Source organism: Peromyscus maniculatus, chromosome 16, assembly GCF_049852395.1.
Source record: "Peromyscus maniculatus bairdii isolate BWxNUB_F1_BW_parent chromosome 16, HU_Pman_BW_mat_3.1, whole genome shotgun sequence".
Classification (NCBI taxonomy): Eukaryota; Metazoa; Chordata; class Mammalia; order Rodentia; family Cricetidae; genus Peromyscus; species Peromyscus maniculatus.
In genome coordinates this window covers 9103698-9125731 of record NC_134867.1, presented here as the reverse complement: position 1 = coordinate 9125731, position 22034 = coordinate 9103698, and positions in this window count along the sequence as shown.

The following is a 22034-nucleotide window of genomic DNA, read 5'->3' as shown; positions in this document are numbered from 1 at the left end:
TTGGAGGAAAGAAATTCAAGAAAATACAAGAGTGTTTCTTCATGTTTCATTGAATTTGTGAATTACATAAGGTCTGTCTTCAAAGCCCTCAGTTCCTCATATATAAGATGACGTTTATTACTCTCCTGACTAACACTGGGAGCTTAGTATGTCACAGGCCTGCTGACTCTGCAAGGGGAGAGACCACAGGCTCTCCACAGTGCCAACTCCATCATAAGAAGATGCACGACAAGGCCATGCTCCACCTTTGAGATGCAGAGGACACAGATTCTGCGTTTTTCTTTTCTGGAAGAGGAAGAAAAACTGTTCTTACATTTATCTCTTATCTAAATTATGCCTAGCACACGGAGCAGGCCCCTAGCCTCACCTGAGGAGAACAGGCCAGGTCAAGGCCGTGTGGTGCTAGACAACCTAGCCTCCTCTGAAATGTGTGGTGCTAGACAACCTAGCCTCCTCTGAAATGTGTCTTCTAAAAAGAGGATTCAAGACATAAACATTTCAAATCCACATTCCCTCAGAAAACAACAACAAAGACAGCACAGCCCCGAAGTACACCTCTAAAAGTCCTGCACATAGACTGGATGAATATTTGTTTGGTTTGCTTTTTCAAGACAGTGTTTCTCTGTGCAGCCCTGGTTGTCCTGGAACTTGCTCTGTTGACCAGGCTGGCCTTGAACTCTCAGATATCCACCTGCCTCTGACTCTGAGTGCTGGGATTAAAGGGGTGCGCCACCACTGCACAGCAGTGGACTGAATGTTTTTGAGTCATACAAGTTCCCAGTGTACTAAACCTGAACAATGGTACCAAGCTGAAAGCTGTGGATTGACTAAGGCAAATCCAAGCCTTGTGCTTCTGGACTATTCTGCATTATGGATTGTATCAAGCACATGGCATAAAAGTTAATGGATTCAAGGGCACAAGGAGACAGCTGTGGAAAAGACTAAACTACACAGTAACAGCTCTGCGTTTTAAGAAGCAGGCCTGTGGTGCCTTTTCAGACTTAGCATAAGGTCCCATCACCCTGTTTCTCCCTCCTTTTTTAAAATGTGAAAGACAATTGATAACATATTTCAGCTTCAGATAGCTCAGACATGGTGTGCTTGCTTTAGAAGTCCTCATTATACACATTATTTATTTTTCAAAGTTAATAATTTCTCTCTCTCTCTCCCCTCTCTCTCTTACACACACACACACACACACACATACACACGATTCAAGACATAAAGATGTTCTGCCTTACAATGATAAGACAGAAAATTCTTCAGAGTGAAAAGTACTGATTCATTCCTAAGTGCTAGATCTCAACCAGTACAGAACCATTTCCTTTTTTTTTTTATGAGAATGGATATATTACTGTATTACTTAACACATATTCTAACTGTAGATCTAACAGCTAAGAAGAAAAGTAAGCTCTCTGTGAGCTAAACACAAGTATCTGGTAGGTAACTCTGTGTGACTCAATGTTCAAAGCACATAGACAGGCTTAGAAGCACAGCTCAGCCATGGAATACTTTACGAGCATGTAAGAGGTCCTGGCTCCCAGCTCCAGCACAAACCAAACCAACCCTCCCACCCACCAACCTATTGCTTTCATTTGAGCTTTATTGAATGGATGGAAGAAGATAGACTACAATTAGATGAAAAATAGTTTTTTACATTTAGTGTGGGGGATGGAGAGATGGCTGAGTGGTTAAGAGCACTGGCTGCTCTTCAAGGGATCAGGGTTCAATTCTTTGCCCCCACATGGCAGCTAAAATTGTCTATAACTCCAGTTCCAGGGGTTCTGACACCCTCACACAGACATACATGCAGGCAAAACACAAATAAATGCATACGTTTAGTGGTGTGTGTGTGTGTGTGTGTGTGTGTGTGTGTGTGTGTGTGTGTGTGTGTACACATGCCATGGTGCATATGAAAGTCAGAGGTGAACCTGAAACAGTTGTGTCTCTCCTACCATGTGGATTCACACACACACACACACACACACACACACACACACACTAAATGCATATTGTGGAAGTTCATGGCTATCCTGAGACCATCACAGGACATGTTCAATGGGGAGAGCTGGAACTCCAGTACAGAGGATGCCGGTTGCTTACTTGGATGTGAGGACACTGGCCTGATTTTTCTGAATCTTTTATTAGAGAGAAAGTAAGCATCTGGGTCATAGTTGAGACATAGTAGGAAAACAGCCTGGAGTGAACTTCAGCCAACAGGATGTGTAGCTAGAAAAGAATGGGAAAGGATGACGTGGAACAGGATGCAGGTGGGGAAGGATCTCAGGGATGATGCCCTCCACCTTCTGTCTTTACCTCCTTGGAAGCAGATTCAGACATGAAGGGACTTGCCCGCCTGACCGAGAGCGGCACTCACAGCGTGTGCACGTCATGGGAAAGTGTATGGATGCCAAGAGTGTGGCCCTCGGGCTCTCATCTGTCTGGTTGGTCGGTTTTGGTCCTTTTTATCACATTCACTGTGCTGCACAGGAGCAACCGGGGTGGTGGTCGGATGCACAGTATAACACACAGACACATGCAGGGGTCTTTCACACTCACACTGGATTCACAATCCATCTGTAAATTTTGGACAAATGCCTTCATGCACTGATTCTCTCTTCCTTGACATGGGGGTGATATTCTTCATCAGCTCTTAAGAGTTTTTCTCTTGAACATGCTAAGCATATCCTCCAATCCTGATCTTTGTCTTTGGCCCTCTTCCATAACTTTAATACAGTAGAAAAAAAAGAGAGATAAAGAAAAAAAAAAGGAAATTGAATCACTGATAAACATAGCACATCATTTATTATTTAGGGGTGGATAACCAGGATGTGGAATATTCACATCTATTCTTCTAACAACCCTATTACATTTTTAAAATTTGGTGTGTGTGTGTGTGTGTGTGTGTGTGTGTGTGTGTGTGTGTAAGAGATGGGAGGGATCAGAGGAAAACCTGTGGGACTTGGTTCTTTCCTACTGTGGATTCTGGGGATTGAACTTGGGTCATTAGGCTTGCTATCAGCACCATTACCTGCTCAACTGTCTCACAAGGTCTTATTTTTAACAGACATTTTTGGTTTACTCTTGGGGTGGATTAAAGAAATGCAAATTAATCAAACATTTATTTAACTTTACTTTAAACTTAATTTTGAGACAGAACTCTCTCCCTGTATAACTCAGGCTGGTTCTGGTTTCAAAAGATCCTCCTGCCTCAGCGTCCTGTATTCTGAGAATACAGGAGTATAACACAGTGGCTGGCTTCTAATTTTTTTAATTATAGAGGGCAGAAAATAAAACCTAAAAATTATAAACTTCATTCAGCATTTGTGATTTACTTACGTTCTATTTACTCTTGTTATTCTGAGATGTGAGCTAGCTAATACTCCATAAATAAACAATATATAAAACATATAAAAACCTATAGGAGATCCTAAGCATTTGTTAGGGTACCAAGTCCCTCTTTCCTGGGTGCTTTATGCAGCTTCTCTACTCAAGGAAGTGTCACATAACTGCCTCCTGTGTGTGAACTGAACATGGTGACTTCCAAAAAATATGTGTGGGAAGGTAAAACAAAAAGAGTCACTTCAGCCAAAAGGGCGGTGGTGGTGGCGGCGGCGGCGCACACCTTCAATCCCAGCACTCAGGAGGCAGAGGCAGAAGGATCTCTGTGAGTTCCAGGCCAGCCTGGAGTTCTATAGTGAGTTCTGGGACAGTCAGGGATGTTACACAAGAAACCCTGTCTTGAAAACAAACAAAAAAGGTCACTTCCCTGAATTGAAACATGACAGATATGACCTCCATGGTGCTAACAAGGTTCACATCAATGGTGATGAATGCCACACACTGACAAAATAAAATGGTATTTTGCCTCTGTGGTCTTCCTCCATACAACCCATAACCCTAGTCTAACGATATTTTTAAAAAAGCATCAGACAAATTATAGCTGAGGGACATTTTACAAAACACCTGACCAGGTATTTTGAATTCATCAAAATTCTCAAGGTCATGAAAAGGAAGCACAAAGCTGGAGAAATGCCCCTCAGGCTGGGAGTCTGAGGGACAGGATTTATGAATGGAATGTGGCATCTCCATGTTGTTCTGGGACTCAAGAGGAAATTAGGAAAAACTAAGGATGTGTGAGTGAAATATGGATCAGTTCCTAAAAATGTGCCAGTTATGTTATATTAAATTAACCTCATTAATTCTAGACATTAAAAACAAAGAAGACTGGATGTGGAACATACAAAAACCCCTTTTACAATCTCAATTTTTCTGACAATTTAAGCTCTTTTAAAATAAATATAATCTGTTTAAAAACACCACAAATCCTAATATTGACAAAACAATTTTAATAACTGCCTTGGATTTCTACAAAACTCATTTTTTTTTCCCTGAGCCAAATATTTGTCTTTGCTACATTTTCTTTTTCAAGATAGGTATTTTATTGAAAGAATAGCCATTATTGAAAAATCAGCTTCCCAAAGGCTGGGCTGTTCAGATGACAGGGTCTTGGTCATCTGTAGCGAACTCTGCCATGTGCTAAAACTCCTAAAAATCTCTTGAGCTAAATTCCTCTCTAAAAAGCTAGAGTGGATTAACAGTGGTGTTCTTTTTTTTCTAGACAGGGATTCTCTGTGTAGCCCTGGCTGTCTTGGAACTTGCTCTGTAGACCAGGCTGTCCTCAAATTCACAGAAATCCACCTGCTTCTGCCTCCTGAGAGCTGGGATTAAAGGCGTGCACCACACTCCACTAGCAACAGTACTGTTTTTGTTTTTGTTGTTTTATATCATTTCTCCCAAAGCCAGAAGCACATATGCAAACCCACAGAGGACTCCCCCACCCGGAGCTTCCTTCCTTTCTCAATCTACTGCAGGCTTTATTTCTCATTCCTAAAGTAGGCCTGGCCTTTAAATGGCCCTGCTTCCACATTATCATCATGACTGACAGAGTCAACCGTGAGAGGAGGCCACTAAATCAACATGCCTTTAGGGGCTCTTTCCAAAAAGGAAAGAAAATGTGGCAGCTGGCTTTGGAACTAAGATTACTTAGCTTGGTCAAAGTTGCTACACCATCCATCATTGAGAGACGAGGGGACATTTGCCCAGGGTCAGTGGCCAAGCAACTGTGTGAACTTGTCCCAAATTGTTGCTGTTCCCCTTTGCCCAGTTCTAAACTTGGTTGCTTTGTTCTTAACATGGTGCCTCCGGCAGGAGGAGGGCAAATACTCGCAGGTCACCCTCTCTGGCCAGTTCCATAGTGGAGTCGCATACACAGACTCAGACACCAGTGGTTTCCATTAACCTGTGTTCATTAATATCGCCTTCTAGCTGCCGCGTCCTGTTTGGAGAGTGATTACATTTTTCAGCAGCTATTTCCTATTGTCTAAATGTGCTTTAGCTTCAAGCCAATTCCAGACAAAGGGGACATTGCTTTAAAACTGATAGAGTAAAAAAAAAAAAAAAAAAAAAAAAAAAACTACTTTGAATTCTGTTTTGCTCTTTATGAAGTAGGCTGGAAACTTGTTTTGAACCTAAGACATCACTTGAAGACTTAAAGTTTATTCAAAATAGCCGAAATGTAAAAACAGCCAAACTATCCACCAAAATACAAAAGGTAACATACACTTGGTACCTGCATATCATGGCATATTTCTCAGTCATGTAAGGAATGCAGTTCTGATATGTTACAGCATGCATGTACCTTGAGAGCTTCATGATCAGTGATATAAGTCAGAAACAAGAGGACAATATTGCGTGACTTCACCTACAAGAGACAGACAATAGAAAACAGACAATAGAAAGCTGAATCGGGGCTGGAAGATGGGGAGAGGAATCAATAAAGACCTTCTGTTTGGGATGAAGAGAATGTTCTGGAGGCAGATACTGGTGATGGGTGACAAGACTGTGAATGAGCTTAGTGCTGAGTGAACCATGCACTTAGAAATGGCTAGAACAGGGCTGGGTGTAGCTTGGTGGTAGAGTACCTCTTCAGCCTAGCATGAGCAAGGCCTTGGGCTCAATCCATAGCACTAGCCAAATAACATTAAAATGGTGGATTCTGTTGCTTACATTTACTACTAAAAAAACAAAACAAACAAAAACTAGGACACCAGAAGACTAAGATCAAAACAGCATTGGAGTTAGGAACTTGGAAAGTTCTGATTTTCTGCTTTGTTTTGTTTTGCTCTTGGTAATTTTGTAGAGATGGAGTCTCACTGTGTACTCCTGACTGGCCTGGAACTCACTATGTAGCTCAGGCTGACTTTGAACTTTCTGTTATCCTCCTGCCTCTGCCTCCCAAGTGCTGGGATTAAAAAGAATTGTACCATTCCATCCAGCCTTACTTTATGTTTTATTGGTAGATATCACACTACTGATTCAAAAGTCAGAATGATATAAAAAGACATACAAGGAGAAAGTCTTAGTGTGGACATCTCCAGTCCTCTCCCTACAATGTACCATCCCCTTACATCCCAACTGTCCATCAAAGACTATGATTATTGGTCTCTTCTTTATTTTCCCTTTTCTTCAGCCAACAAAAGTGAACATATATTCTGATCTTCCCATCTTTTTTACTCAAAAGGTGACAGACTATATTAACTATTAGGTGCTTTGCCTAAACCTTGAAGAATTTTGAATTTTAAAACGCAAATCCAAAACTTTTGATTTTACAGTTGTATTTGCTTTACCCAAGTAAAACAGTATAGAGAAGTTCGCTTTCTACTTTATTTTTAACAGAAGTTGAGACAGAGAGAGAGAAATGGGGAGGGAGAGTGGGGATAGGGACAAGGAGGGAGGGGAGGGAGAGAGGGAGAGGAGGGAGAGGAGAGAGAACAGAGAACGAGGGAGGGAGAGAGAGGGGGAGAGAGAGGGAGAGAAAGGGAGAGAGAGGGAGAGAGGGAGAGAGAGGGAGAGAGGGAGAGAGAAAGAGAGAGAGAGAGAGAGAGAGAGAGAGAGAGAGAGAGAGAGAGAGAGAGAGAGAGAGGATTTAGAGGTTCAGGAACATTAGGGCTGGCTGACTTGCCCTAGGGAGAAGTTTAATGTGTGTAAATCTCCTCTTTCAAAGCGCTTTATGTCCATTGGTCACTTGGAGATTACCACCTTGTAAAAGAAAGGAAGAAAAGCAAGGCCCCACCCTTACCCGGTCCAGCAAGGGAAGAGATGGGGGTGGAGGTGGCCCAGACTTGACCACTGCTCCAACTCGGGGCTAAGTGCTCCTTTTAAATTTAAGGAAATCCACCTGGCACCCCGCAGGACTGTATCTTGAACTCTGAGAACCCATTACCTATGACGTCAGGCAGTCCAGAAGCCTCTTGTTTTCAGCACCGACTCACAAAAAGAAATAAGCAAAACCCTGTCTGCTGGGCTAGTCTCCTCTGCTCCCTAACTATTTTTGTCACAATAATTCACAGCTTTGGCAATTTAAAAAGAGAAAGACACCTGTCACCAGAAAACCAACTGCGGTCTTTTAAAATACCATAAAACAACAAAACCCCCAACACTTTCTATTTTTTTAAGGCCAAATCCACAATTTTGTAATGTGATTATAGAGAAAAATGTAAATTTAAATTCTAACTATAATTTTCTATTGTCATGTATACTCATTCTATAATAAATTTGTATTACAGGCTACATTTTGACTTATACTAAAGCCAAAGGAAGATACTATTTATTAAAAATAATCTGATTTCAGATGTTTTTTTCTTTTCTCTTTCTTTAGTTTTTCGAGACAGGGTTTCTCTTTGCAGCCCTGGCTGTCTTGGAACTCACTCTGTAGACCAGGCTGGTCTCGAACTCCTGCCTCTCCCTCCTGAGAGCTGGAATTAAAGATGTGTGCCATTCTGCCTGGCTCTGGATGTTTTTCAAAAATGCTAAACACATTGACATTTGTCATTTAGTGAATTTTTTTTATTCATGTGTTTAAAAAACATCTTTTATGTTCTAGAGATTTCTTCAAACAGAAGAGACACAACAGACTAATCAGTTCCTTGCCTGGTAGCTAGCATTCTGGCTGAAGAGTCAGACAATAAGGAAGTAAACAAATTGATCAATGTGTTTGGAAAGTGACAAGAGTCATGAAATAGTTACTAAAGCCAGATAGGAAGAGGAGCAGGAGGAAGCCCTCCTGAGAGAAGCACCAGGAAAGGCCTTGCTGTGAAGAGACACCAAACCCAGTGAAGGGAGCGGGCAAGCTGAGGTGAGGAAGCTGCATGAGCCAGCCTGCCTGGGCAGGAAGCAGCAGGAGACAGTATGGGCAAGGACTCTGGCGGCAAGAAGAGAGTGGGAAGGGCGGTCCAATAGCACAGAAGGGCCCTCAGAAACGCTTGGTAGCCCTAAGCTTGTAAGCACTAAAAGCTGAATCTTGCTGAAAACACTCTTCAATAAATGAGAGAAGAAACTCAAGGTCAAAAGGCAGTTTACACACAATCAAGATGGGCTCAGTCTGGCAGGTGCCTGGGATGCATTGATGTTGGGGGAGGACCCAGGAGGACGCGACTATCCACTGTCAACTGTTTAAGGGTAAGTGGTAAGAGAAAAACAAGGGCATGGTAAATCTTACACATCTGTCTTTTTACAGGCATCTAACAAACCAAGAATCAGAAAGCAGAAATCAACTTCCAAACGTACAGAGGATCAAGTAATCTTGTACTTCGGACAAGCCACTAAGGTTTAGTTCTTCAGAATTGCTGAATTGCCAGAAGTTGCTTTAGACAACTCTTCTCCTCAGTACATACGGGCATGTCCTGGGTAAGGGGAGCCTTGTAAACCACACGATAGGTAGTCACTAGTGTTAACACAAGTGTCCATGTGCTGCAGTAGGGCACATGCATGGCATGTGATTGTGGCTGTGTGGTATTGTATGTGTCTGTTGTGGGTAGTGTGCTGAGGCGTGTGTAGGGGATGTGAAGGCTGTGTGTCTGTATATGCACACAAATATTTGTCTGAGGGGTTTGGAGGGATTTAGCTCAATGGTAGAGCACTTGCCTAGTAAGTGCAAGACCTTGGGTTCAGCTCTGGGGGAGGGGGAAGACAAAATATTTATGTGAGAACTTGGGCAGGAGGCTGGTTGAGAACAGGGGAGCTGAGCCACAAAGACACTGTTTTCATTTAAATTGGATTCTGAGAGGAACCACTCCTTTGGCAATGTCGACACATGGAATAATAGAGTAACACTTGGTGCAAGGGACTAACTTGAGCTCTGACAGTAGCTCTTGCTCTTCTCTGTCAACAAGAGGCATTTGTCCATCTCCATCTCAAGAAGAACTGAGGGAAACTGGTCGATAATTTCATGAGATGAACTGATTAGGTAAGGTGACCAAGCTATAGAGATAAAGTAAATGTAATAGCTGAAGTCAGGCTGTGATTCTCATATATATATCCACAGACTGTAATTTAATTTTTTTAAGTACTGCAGACTGGGCCTTGGTCACCCTAGGAGCTGTGTCCAGAAGCCTTTTAATTATTTTGAGGAGATCTTTTAAGTTACTTCAAAATCCTGGGTAGCTCAGATAGTCCTTGAACTTATGATCCTCCTGCCTCAGCATTTATCACTATGCCCAGTGTCATGATCAGATATCTCACAGATGGGTTTCAACCAGAGTTTAATTAATTTACTTCAATACACACACACACACACACACACACACACACAAACAAACAAACAAATAAATGCTTTGAGTGGAAACATAAAAAAGAAGTTAAATTTGTGCTCATATATTTTATATATAGTATTGAGCTGTAACCTAAATTTTTAAATTAATTTTTTAGATTAGCATGCAAAATAATAGGTTTCATTATAGCATCATGATACACAGGTCATTATCCTTTGCTTTCCTTCATTCCCATGCCCTATTCTCTTCCTCCTTCCTGCTGTTTTTTTTTTTTTTTTCCTATCCCAATTTGTCCTGTCTTTGTTTTTCCTATTACTTGTATTCCATTATCTTAGTGGTCACCTCCCTTAAGATCTCCTCCTTCCCTCTCATGATTCCCTTTCTGGTTTCATGACCCACACACCCACACACACACATAAACACACACACAATTTTAAATCTAGGATCTGCGTGTGACAGAAAGCCTATGGCAATCGTCTTTCTGAGTGTGGATTATCTCACTTAACATACTGATTTCAGTTGCGTTTCATTTTCCTGCAAATGTGATTTCATTTTCTCCATGGCTGAATAAAATTGCACTGTATAGAATATATTCTCATAAATCTGAGATTATTAGCTCTTGTTTAAAAAGAAGAAGGAGGTGAATTCTGTCCCTAAAGGTAAAAAAAAAAAAAAAAAAAAAAAAAAAAAAAATTCAAGGCAAAATCCCTGGCCACCTGCAAGACAGTTCTCAGGCAGATTCTCTGGAGTCCCAAGCTCTGAGGCTTAACTAGACCAGCTAACTGGGGTGTCGGGGGCCTAAACCAGCCTCACCATGCACTAGAGGGGGGAGATGGACTATACCTTGGGAGCCCACAGCTCGTAGGGTGGCCCCGTGGACTTCTGCTGACTCTAACTTGTCACAGCAGTGACCTAAATCTTGAGGAGGGAGAATCTACAGTCACAGCACCTCAGCTCAGATGCTCTGCCTTCCATTCCATGACCTCTTTTCTCTCTCAACTAAACTCCAGATCCATTCATCTGTGCTCTCTATCTTGATAGAGCTTTTTCTTCCCCAAGTGTCCATGCTGATGTGCCCCTTGTTACGCTTCCTCCTTACGGCACCTGAGAATATGTGACGATAGTTCCCTCCCCAGGGAAATGACCTGCCTGAAGAATAATAATTACCCAAGTAAATTTACAGCCTTCCTCAATTTTTCTTCAGTTTACGTGATTCTTCCCCTCAGCCAGATGGAAGAGAAAGTGATCCTTAAAAGTCCACATCAATGTTTGCCTCACTGGAAGTGGAAAGTTGAGCAAATCCACTTGGAAGCATCTGAGTGACATTTTGAAGTCTGACTGTCACAGATACACTTTGAATGTCTTTCACTCATTTGCAATTTGTCCAATTTCCCTGTTTCAAATATCTCATGTCAAAGTTAATTTACTTTATGCTAAAAGCAAAACCAAACGCCTAGCAGCCTTCTGTGCCAACGTTCTAGGGAGACAAGTGAACAGGACAGGAACCGAAGTGAAGAACAAAGGGAAGCCAAGATCTCACGGGAGAGCACCAGCCTGGGTGTGAAAACTGTGCTCGGCCTCCCTGGCCTTCAGCAGAGAAATATGATGTCTGGCTATGGACCTGGTCACAGCTGTATGGAGAAGACCGTCTGGATCTTGTGGAAAGAGTAAGATTCATCTAAATAGAGTTTGAAGCAGAAGGGATTTCATGTACCAGAAGACAGTCAAGACAGACTAAGCCATTGCCAGTAATCAGGTTTCTTCTTAAGCAAAGATAAGATAAGCTCTGTGGGAACTGGGGAGGATACAGATGTGATTTCTGCCTTTAGTTCAGGTAAGGGGCACCACCAAATAGTCCCATATTCCTCTTCTACGCTCCCAGAAGGCAGTTGCTGGGCTTGCACTGTCTGCAGCAGGTATTTACCAAATGGCAGTGTAATTAATGCTGTAAAAGGAACATTGGATGTAAAGGGAAAATAAACTGAAGAATGCACATGGACAGACTCCTACGCGGTGAGGGGAGAGACATTAGGCAATTTCCTAAAGGGTTTTGAAAGGATGGAGGATTAAGGTGCTTCAAGTCTGGTCTGTATGTAAAGCAAAGTCTGTATGTAAAGTAGAGCAGTGGTTCTCAACCTTCCTAATGCTGTGACTCTTTAATACAGCTCCTCATGCTGGGGTGACCTCCAACCAGAAAATTATTTTTGTTGTTACTTCATAATTGTAATTTTGCTGTTGTTATGAATCATAATGTAAATATCTGATATGCAGGATATCCGATATGAGACCCCTGTGAAAGGGTCATTCAACCCCCAAATAGGTCATGACCCACAGGTTGAGAACCACTACATTGGAAGGTCTGGAGAGTCAAAGAGGCTTCATCAGAATGGACAAACACTGCAATACACGGAGTGTGCTGGGCAGGAGGCGAGCATGGATTTCATCTCCATACGATGTCCTAATGGTTAGGGAGCTTGAGCTGATGCTGGGGTGGGGTAAGGCTTGGCCTGGGGAAAGGCTGCAGCTGGAGAAAATCCTTAGAGTTGAGTTTTGGAAAATAAAAAAAGGCAGACTATTGCAATGGAAAAGGGACGGGTAGGCAAGTAGCCTGGCCCACTGGCCCACAAGTGAGGAGGGAGAGTAAGGAGGAGTTTTTGAGTAATGAGGGAGGAGAAGTCCTGATAGCGCGGGAACATTTTATCTCCTCTGCTTCGCAAGCCCGAGATAGAAAGAAGAAGGATGAAAGTACCAAAGCACCAGTTTTAAAAATAACATGTTTAGGAATTGGAGAGATGACTCAGTGGTTGAAGAGCATTTTCTGCTCTTCCAGGGAACCAGGGTTCAGTTCCCAGCACCCATAGCAGGCAGCTCCAAGTGTCCCTAATTCCAGTTCCAAGAAATCCAATGCTCTCTTCTGGTCTCCAAGGACAACTGCACATGGGTGGTAGTCATGCACATACTAACAATACACAATTCCCAGTACACACACACACACACACACACACACACACACACTAAATCAATAATTCCTTTTAAAAACAACTTTAATAAATCTTTAAAAAATACAATTTGTTCATTCGCCAACTCATCCCTTACTCTTTGTAGCATGTAATTTGGAAGATAGCATAATAGATAATTTTACATGAATGATCTGCTCAGATAGTGTAACAAAATGACATCTGCTTTTGGTTCAAAGAAGTTTTGATATGCCAGCTCTTAACCATGCAGAACAGTTAGGAAGTACAGGGCGGACATCACTGGGAGTCAGGCTAGATTTCACTGTGACTAAGCCCCAAAGGAACAATGGGGCCATGACGAATAATAAACACTAACAAAAGCCCCATGGACTTTCTATCCTCTGGCAAGGAAATGGACCAAGTTGCCATGGAGCACGGCAGTCAGAGAAACAGAGTAAGCATGCTGAGTCACACTCAGGCCCAGGACCACTTGAACAAGGCTCTGCTGTCGAAGGAGAGAGCCCAGGAGGATTCCTTCCTTCCCGCTGTGGCACGATGCCTGAGCGGTCTGTGTCCACACAGGAGTGTGGCGGGGACACGGGGAGACCTGCTTCTCAGATGTGCACCAACCAGACACCGAGGACACCTTGGTGCTAGCTGGCAAAGGGCTCGATTCCTTGTCCATTATTTATTATGGGAAGGAGAGGCTGGGAGACAGGAGAAGGTGCCTTGTAAGTACAAGAACAATTCTAAGATGTTATCCGAAGCAAAATTATGTTCTCAGAGACTCTCAAGCTTCAGTTTAACCAGCACCCCAAGTTCACCCCTCAAGGGGGACGTTTATGAAATTCTCTTGATTACAAGGTCATGAGGAGGTTCATTGAGGAAGCAAAGCTGATTCTCTCCAGGATGCCCTTCTCTGAACCTATAAACTAAAGATATGCCACTACTCACCCAGCTGGGCTCTAAGGAAGCCATCCTACCTTGGATACAGGTGAGCCAAGACAAAGATACCCAGAGGTTTTGGCTGTGTGTGCTAGAACAATCAGTGAGTGTTTGCAAGGTAGTGCATTTGCCCACTGTGAACGAAGATCGACTCTCCCAGATGCACAGAACTTTATATGCTGGCAGGGCTCAATGGCTGTTGTTGGAAGGAGTAGGAAGTGGATATGAGGAAGCAATAGCTTCTGTTGGGAACTGTGTTTTAAACTTAAGAGGCTGGAAGTGTCTCACTTTGGGATGGGGCGTTGTCACAAAACTGATCTGTAACCCTCCAGCCTCAGAACCCTTCAGATGGCAGAGATATCCAAATTCCAACAGAGAGCTGTGCAAGAACACACAGCATAGCATCAAGACTCAAGTCCAAATAGCATCTACTTTATTGGAAAGAATCTGACGTACTTCCCGGCAGGACCTTTCTTCTCTGCCAAAGAACATCTTTCTTTCTCCTCTGACCACTCAAAAATGGGATTGGGGGTTCTTTAGTGCTATAGCCTATCTAGGCTGAAGAATGTTTTCAAGAAAATCCCAGTGCACTCTGAAAAATCAAATCTGATGGCAAGCTTTTAAACTCAAAGTTTGTCACTCTAGCAAGGGAAGCAGATCAGGGCCTTCTTTGGCCATCATCAGAAAACCTTCCTCCTGCAGCAGATGGGAACAAATACAGAGACCACAGCCGAACATTATAGGGTGAATGGGAGACCTTGGAACACTCAGCCCTAAATGAGATGTCTCCATCAGATTCCTCCCCTCAGAGCTCAGGGAACACCAAAGAAGAGGAGACTGAAAGGGTGTGAGGTCCAGAGGGGATGGAGGACACCAGGAGAACAAGACCCTTTGAATCAACATGATTAAAGCTCATATGAACCCACAGAGACGGAGGCAGCATGCACAGGGCCTGCTCGGGTCTGCACCAGATGGAGTCCGAGGGCTGAAAGGAAAAGTGGACACATGTCCCCACCCATACTGCAGAAGCTGTCTCCAACTGATAACACCACAAATGAAAATTTAGTTTTCCCCAAGGAGGATCCCCTGGAGAAGCACACTACTGAGGGTAGGTGGTATGCCTAGCAGTAGATGACAACAGGAACTCAGTGGCCTCTTCGGAGTTCTTGTCTCATGATGTCCTGCCACAGCTCATTCTTATTTTATTTTATCTTATTTTTTATTTTATTTTATTTATTTATAGTTTCCCTCTCTCTTTAGCCTACAGGTCCTTTGTTTATATATTATGTCTTCCAGTTTAGAGTTTGTTTGTTTTTTTTTTTTTTTTTTTTGGTTTTTCGAGACAGGGTTTCTCTACGTAGCTTTGCGCCTTTCCTGGAGCTCACTTGGTAGCCCAGGCTGGCCTCGAACTCACAGAGATCCGCCTGGCTCTGCCTCCCGAGTGCTGGGATTAAAGGCGTGCGCCACCACCGCCCGGCTAGTTTGTTTGTTTTTTAATGGGATTCTGAGTATGTAAAGGAGTGGATTTCTGTGTCTTTATCTGTTTCTTGTACCTTTTCTTAGGCTCTTTTCCTTCTGTTTGTTTTGTCCTGTTCTTATGTGTTGTTTTTTTTTTGTTTTGCCTTACTGTATTTTATTTGATTATTATTCTTTAGAAGCTTGGTTTTTCTCTAACAAGAGAAAGAAAGGGAGTACATCCAGATGAGGGGGAGGTGGGGAGGAATAGAGGGAGAGGAAATTGTAATAAGGTTATATTATTTGAAGGAGGAAAAATCCATTTTCAATAAAAAGGAAAAAAAACCTCAAAGTTTGAAATTTAAAGTTTTTTAAATGATTTTACTAAAATAATAATAATAAAAAAAAGACTCCTCAAGGAGCATTTTGGGGGGAAAGGAAACCTGAACTCCATTGATTTTGCAACTTATTGGAAGATTTCACAGAATAAGTTCTCTTGAAATTGAACATCTGGTTTGACAGCTTGGCGAATTCCAGGCCTTCCTGCAGAGGAAGGCCAAGGCCTGTGCCCTGGCAGACAGATTAGCCGCAGCGCTCAGTAAGACAACAATTTAGTAGAGACAAACCCTGGGACAGAAACTGAGGAAGTCCTGTGCATATCCATACAGGCCGCCTGTGTCACCCCCGGCTTCATTAGCACATGAAAACGAGGTAATTGACCGTCCTCCAGCCTCCCATCGAGTGGTCAGATCAATCATTCATGGGAATTAAGTTTTGATAAGAGGTGTTTAAACATGGGCAAAGACTCCAGGAGGTGTCCTTCTTTCTGCCTTAAAACAATTCCGGCCGGCACTGACTGCAGGGCAGCAAAGGTGAAGGAGTTAGAGGTGACCAGCCTCAACTGAGTCACCTGAGCGGGCAGCAGGAGAGCAGATCTGCAGGTTTGTTTGCACAAAAATAGTGGAACGGGGAGAAGTTGTTCCCCTTTTCACAGATACATCATTGGGACAGTTGTTTGGATAAGCTATATATAAGGATATATATATTTTTAAACTAAACATTTATTCTAAGAAAAGATAAAGAAAAACCACACTTTTTTTGAGACAAGATCTTGCTATATAGCCCGTGCGAGTCCTCATACCTCAGCGTTCCCAATGCTAGGATTACAAGCGTGCTACCTAGTTGGGCTTATGTTTTCAGTATTCCTTAACTATAATGTAAGTGGATATACATTTTGAATATAGCGTGAGCGTGCGTGCACTCGCGTGCGCACACATACACACACACACACACACGTACGTGCATGTACGAATACCTGAGTCATGGTATGATTATTGAGGTCAAAGGGCAACGTGTGGGAGTAGTTTTCTCTTTCTACTGTGTGTCCCTGGAATTAAACTCGTCATCAAGCTTGATGGTAAGTGCCCTTGCCTACTAAGCAACCTCTCTAGCCCTTGCATGTACCTTTTGATGACACTTTGAAATGTTTTAATACTTCACATGTTGGCTCACAACTGTAATATTACCATGGGAGACCGAGGCAGGATGACGGTGATGAGTTCCAGGCCAGCTTGGGTTACTGAAACTCGTACATTAAATAGCTGTGCCGCACGGCATTGCCAGTATTCCCCCCAAATCATCCAGATTTCTTCCCCCAAATCTGAAAATGGAAAGTAATAATACTAATAGTCCCCCAAAAGAAAAGAATAAGATTGCAAATAATCTATTATACATCCCACAGTCAAGCCCCTGCCCCCTTTTAAGATATGTTATCTTCTAAATTATAGAAGACCAGAGAACAAGCTGATAGGAAACTGCTTGGTTCCTTTTCCAACTATATCCTTCTAGCCTGCAAATATTTGCAAATCCTCAGAAAGTTACTGGGGACATGCTTATCTGTGGTGCCACAAATATCAGTCTTTTAAACAGTATGGGTCAACATTTCCATTCATTACTGTCTAACAAAAGGGTTCTAAACAAAGAGGACAAGAACTTGTTAACAAAGGATTTCAGCATTCCTGTCAATATATGTTACCACCTTTTCTTCAGTCTCCTCCAATTTCCTCAATCTAGCTCGGCTTTACCATGCCCACACACGGACTCACACATTCCACACAGCCCAGAGCAGGCAGGGCAGGACCCCAGGCTGCGGTTCTCTCTCTGTTGCTTACTCAGAACTTGGCTACAATGGAAGAGTGGGGAGGTCAGGCTGCAGAAAGCCATTGAGCCCCTTCCCCTTTCCAGGTGGCTTCACCCCTGTGGGAACCTTTGATCTGGTGATCAGCAAACACACGCGCCCATATTTTGTATTCCTGGGTATAGATTTCAGAGGGGTGGGGGAACGTGAGCCACCAAACAAAAATGACTCTTTACATCAACATCCGTACACCCTCCTCAGAGACAGGCAACCCCTTCTCCACCTGTCACCCCACAGTGACTCACACCACTCCCTCTCCCTCTGGAGGGACAAACAAACAGAGCAACCGAGGCACACAAAGCTGTTCTGCTTTGAGCACTACATGCACTCGTGTCCAAAAAAGTGAGCCAGCTCTAGGCTGACGTGAACAGCTTTTGCTGCCTCTCAGACCCTTTATCTGTGTGATGATCAGGCTGGCCTGGAACTTGTTCTATTGCCAAGGACCGGCACTATCAGCCTCTTGCTTCCCCCTCCCTCCCTGGTGCTGGTTCTGCCAGGATCATACCTGTGCACCAAAATACCTGGCTTATGTGGTGTGGGGAGCTAGGACACTCCACCTGGCCCCTCACATTCTTTATAATCCAAGGAAATCGCCAACAAGACCTACAGCTTGATTGATCAGGAAGGCCAGTGCAACACCTACCTGGAGGCCTTCTTCCCTAGTGGTTCAAAAGACGAAAACCAAAAACCAAAAAGTGAATCAGTTTATCTAGAGCAGTGGTTCTCAACTCCCTGATGCTGGGACCCTTTAACACAGTTCCTCATGTTGTGCTGATCCCCAACCATAAAGTGATTTTTGTTGCTACGTCATAAAGGTAATTTTGCTGCTGTTATGAACTGTAATGTAAAGATCTGACATGCAGGAGAACTGCTATGCAAACCCTGCAAAGCGGTTGTTTGACCCCAAGGGGGGTCACGACCCACAGGTTGAGAGCCACTGACCTAGATGAATAAAATTAATCCAATTTTAAAACAAGGGAAAAACGGAAGAAATTCTTGAGACAGAGTCTCAAGAGACTTCTAATGAGACTTAGGGAAAGGAAATGAAGATGTTCAGGGTAATGTTTCAAAATGTCTGAGGATAAGGGAGTTAGTAAAGACTCAATTCCACAACCACTGGGGGTGCAAATTAAAGGAAACTGACAGGAGGGGCACCCTTTTGGTGCGTGAGTTACATTAATAGGAGCAAGGCTTACCCAGACGCCTTCCCTTGCTTCTGATCAACTCTCTCTTTCTTTCTCCCAAGAGAGCTAAGGAAGTTATTTTTAAAACTTTTTGGCTGTAGGAATCATGACACATAGAAGTTAGTGTCTTCTGGCTTGCCGGGAAATACCCTGGCTTGTGCTTATTATGCTGACAGTAATTACTCGTAATGGGGCCCCATTTCCCCCTCAAAGTGCCCTGCTGTAGACAATGGATTCTATGATCACGTTAGTCACAGTATGCAGATGTACATACAGTAGGTGAATGAATAAATGAGGCACTATCCTAAGTTGCAACTATATGTTCTTATATATAACTGTAAAGGGCACATCTTGGTCTTTACTAACTTGTACTATTTGAATTAACTTTTAAACATGAAAGAAGGAAAATAGCCCTAAAGTGACACCATCACACTCCAATAATCCAGAATCCTGTTGAATGCTCTCTCCTCTTTCCCTTGACTAAGGAACTCAGTCAAGCTAAACTTAGAACAGAAAAGACTGTCAAATTAGGAGCATGGGCCATTGGTTACAGTTAGCACAGGTCTCCCTCAGACCAATGCAAAAGTGGGGGAGCAACTGCCTGCTTTAAGTACCATTTCTTTTTCCAAAGTGAAAAGGCAATAAATAAGGAGAAAAATCCACAAAAAACAAAAACCTCAACAAATGTATAAAATTATGATGGAAATTCAGGCTTGGTGAAGACGATGAAAGGCTATTTCTAAATTTGTATAAAGTAAAATATATTTTAAAAAAGACAAAATTCTAGATACCTTACATTTTAATATTAAAGCTCATTTCCCATACTGGATGTCTTAAAGATGAAAGAATTCAAAATAAATTTCCAGTGAAATGAATCTATGACAATTCTACTTTCAATCATTTGTCCAGAATAATCTTCTTATGAAGCATCCTATCTTCAGCAATAGTCGCCATTAGCTACCTGTTTCCCTGGAGCACCAACAAGGTAAGTGTTTCTAAGCAATTCTCTCGGAAGTTAAACATTAAATTAAGAAATTGAAATACCACTAAGAACCTTGTGATGACCTGAGGGCCTGTTCAGAGCATGGCAAAGGTTAGGATGAGGTTCTCAAGTAACACCCATTGTTCTAGCCTTGCTTAAAAACAAAAGGAGAAAAGAAGGCCATTACCTGGTCTTACAACTACATCTCAATTCAAATGCTACTTAAGAAAGCAAAGCAAAACAAAATACCTTAATTTTTACAATTTAAAACTCTTTTGCTGAGTCAAACTTTCGTATTTTTTTTTTTTTTTTAATGAAATGAACTTTCTGGCTTTGTTCATGTACCAAAACTCAGGATAGCCAAAAGAGACAACAGACTTTAAGTTAGTGTTTATTATTCACTACATAATGTGTTTTAATTTCAGCAAAGATCCAAAAATTATATTGAGAACATACTAAATAAGGTCAGCTTGAAACTCTGCAGAAAATTATATTGTGGATATTAGTGTTCAAAACTTTTAGGAATGTTTTCTTCACTATATAAAAAGTGCCTAACCCTAAAATCACAGGGAAAAGACCGAGAATGTTTTTCATAAAATGCATGACTCACCCTATGTGAAGCTCTAGGTTTGCTCCCCAATACTTCAAAACAAACAAACAGAGATAATTTTGAAGACAACAGCAGCAGATTCACTCTACCAGATATTAAAGACACGGTAGTTTATCTCCTGCAGTGATACAGATATGTGAAAAGAAAAGGTACATACACAAAGACATATGATTGACAGGTGAGGGAGGCAGCTTTAAAAAAAAAAAACAAACTCACTCATCACTGGGCAGTGGTGGCACACCTGGGAGTCAGAGGAAGGCGAGTCTAGTCTCTGAGTCCAGCCTGGTCTACAGAGCGTGTTCCAGACAGCCAGAGCTGCACAGAGAAATTCTGTCTGGAGAAACAAACAACAAAAATAGCACTTATGTGTAGCGTGGGTCTGAAGTATGCACCACATGTGTGCAGTGCCAAAGGAGACTGAAGAAGGTGTTGAATATCCTGGAGCTGGAGTCATCGGCAGTTGGGAGTCATCTGATGTGGGTGCTGGGAACCAAACTGGGGTCCTTGAAAGAGCAGCAGGTGCTCGAATTGGCAGAACCATTTCTCCAGGCCAAGGAGGAAGCCTTTGTAAAGTGTAAGGAGAGGGTAAGTGCTTGGACAAATAGTGAATAGGTTTTCACTTAGTTAAAAACTTAAAAATATATCATTGTATCTTTTTTTTTTTTCTTACTCTTTTTTTTGGGAGAGGGGCAGGGATTATTTAAGTAGCTGGCTTTGGAACTCACTATGTAAACCTAATGGCCTTGAACTCAGAGATCTGCCTGCCTCTGCCTCCTGAGGGCTGAGATTAAAGGCGTGAGCCACCATGCCTGGTCTAACTGTGATTTTTAACAAACTTAAAAGCAAGATCAATATATTTCATTATAGTCAAATAAAAACACTTTTGCCTGTGCATTTATTTAGACAGGGTCTCATGTAATCAGGCTGACCACCAAGTCTTTTGAGGATGGTCTGGAACTCCTGGTCCTCCGGCCTCTGCCAACCCAGTGCTTGGGTTACAGGTTTTTATACATGATTAAATTTATATATTTTAAAAAGATGTCATAAACAAAGTAAAGACAAGCCACAGATTATATATATATATATAGATATAGATATAGATATAGATATAGATATAGATATAGATGATATAGATATAGATATAGATGATATAGATATAGATATGTTTTTCGAGACAGGGTTTCTCTGTGTATCTTTGTGCCTTTCCTGAAACTTACTTGGTAGCCCAGGCTGGCCTCAAACTCACAGAGATCCACCTACCTCTGCAGGAAAATATTTTTATGATTAAGAAAGGAATTAGAATCTAGAGAAGGCACAGAAAAAGATATCGATAATCATACAAATCTCCTAACACAGAATACAAGCTGTGGAAGACAACAAGCAAATCCCAGTAGGTGGAAGACCAACGTCCATCAGAGGAAGATACTCAAGTTGAACAGTAGTCAGAAAACAGACGACTCAGGTGGGAGTCACTGATGTACACCTTCTGAAACAGGAGATTTCAGTGACACGAGCTTCCTGGACCATATATATTGCCAGTGGTGATACAAACTAGTGTGACTACTTTGAAACCCAACTTGGTGGTATTTTTCAAGGTTGAAAACATGCATATGCTATGTCCTTACAATTCCATTTCTGTATGGTGCCTTAAAGAGACAGTGATTGCCGTATGTAAGGTGACATATCTCAGAATGGTACAGCAGCCTCATCTGCACAGCAAACATCACCCAACAGACGATGTAATGAAACCACCATTAATGGAACACAATAGTATCAGTAACATTGACCAAAGCTGAATAGATGTGTCGAGAACAACATACTGTTTACTTAGAAATATATAAATCAGGCATGGTGGTACATGCCTTTAATCCCAGCACTTGGGAAGCAGAAGTAGGCAGATCTTCATAAGTTCAAAGCCAGTCTTGTTTACATAGTGAGTACCAGGCCAGCAAAGCTACATAGTAAAAGCCTGTCTCCAGAAGAAACACACACACACACACACACACACACACACACACACACACACACACACTATTACTATTACCACCACCACCACCACCACCAACAACAACAACAACAAACAAGGAATGTAT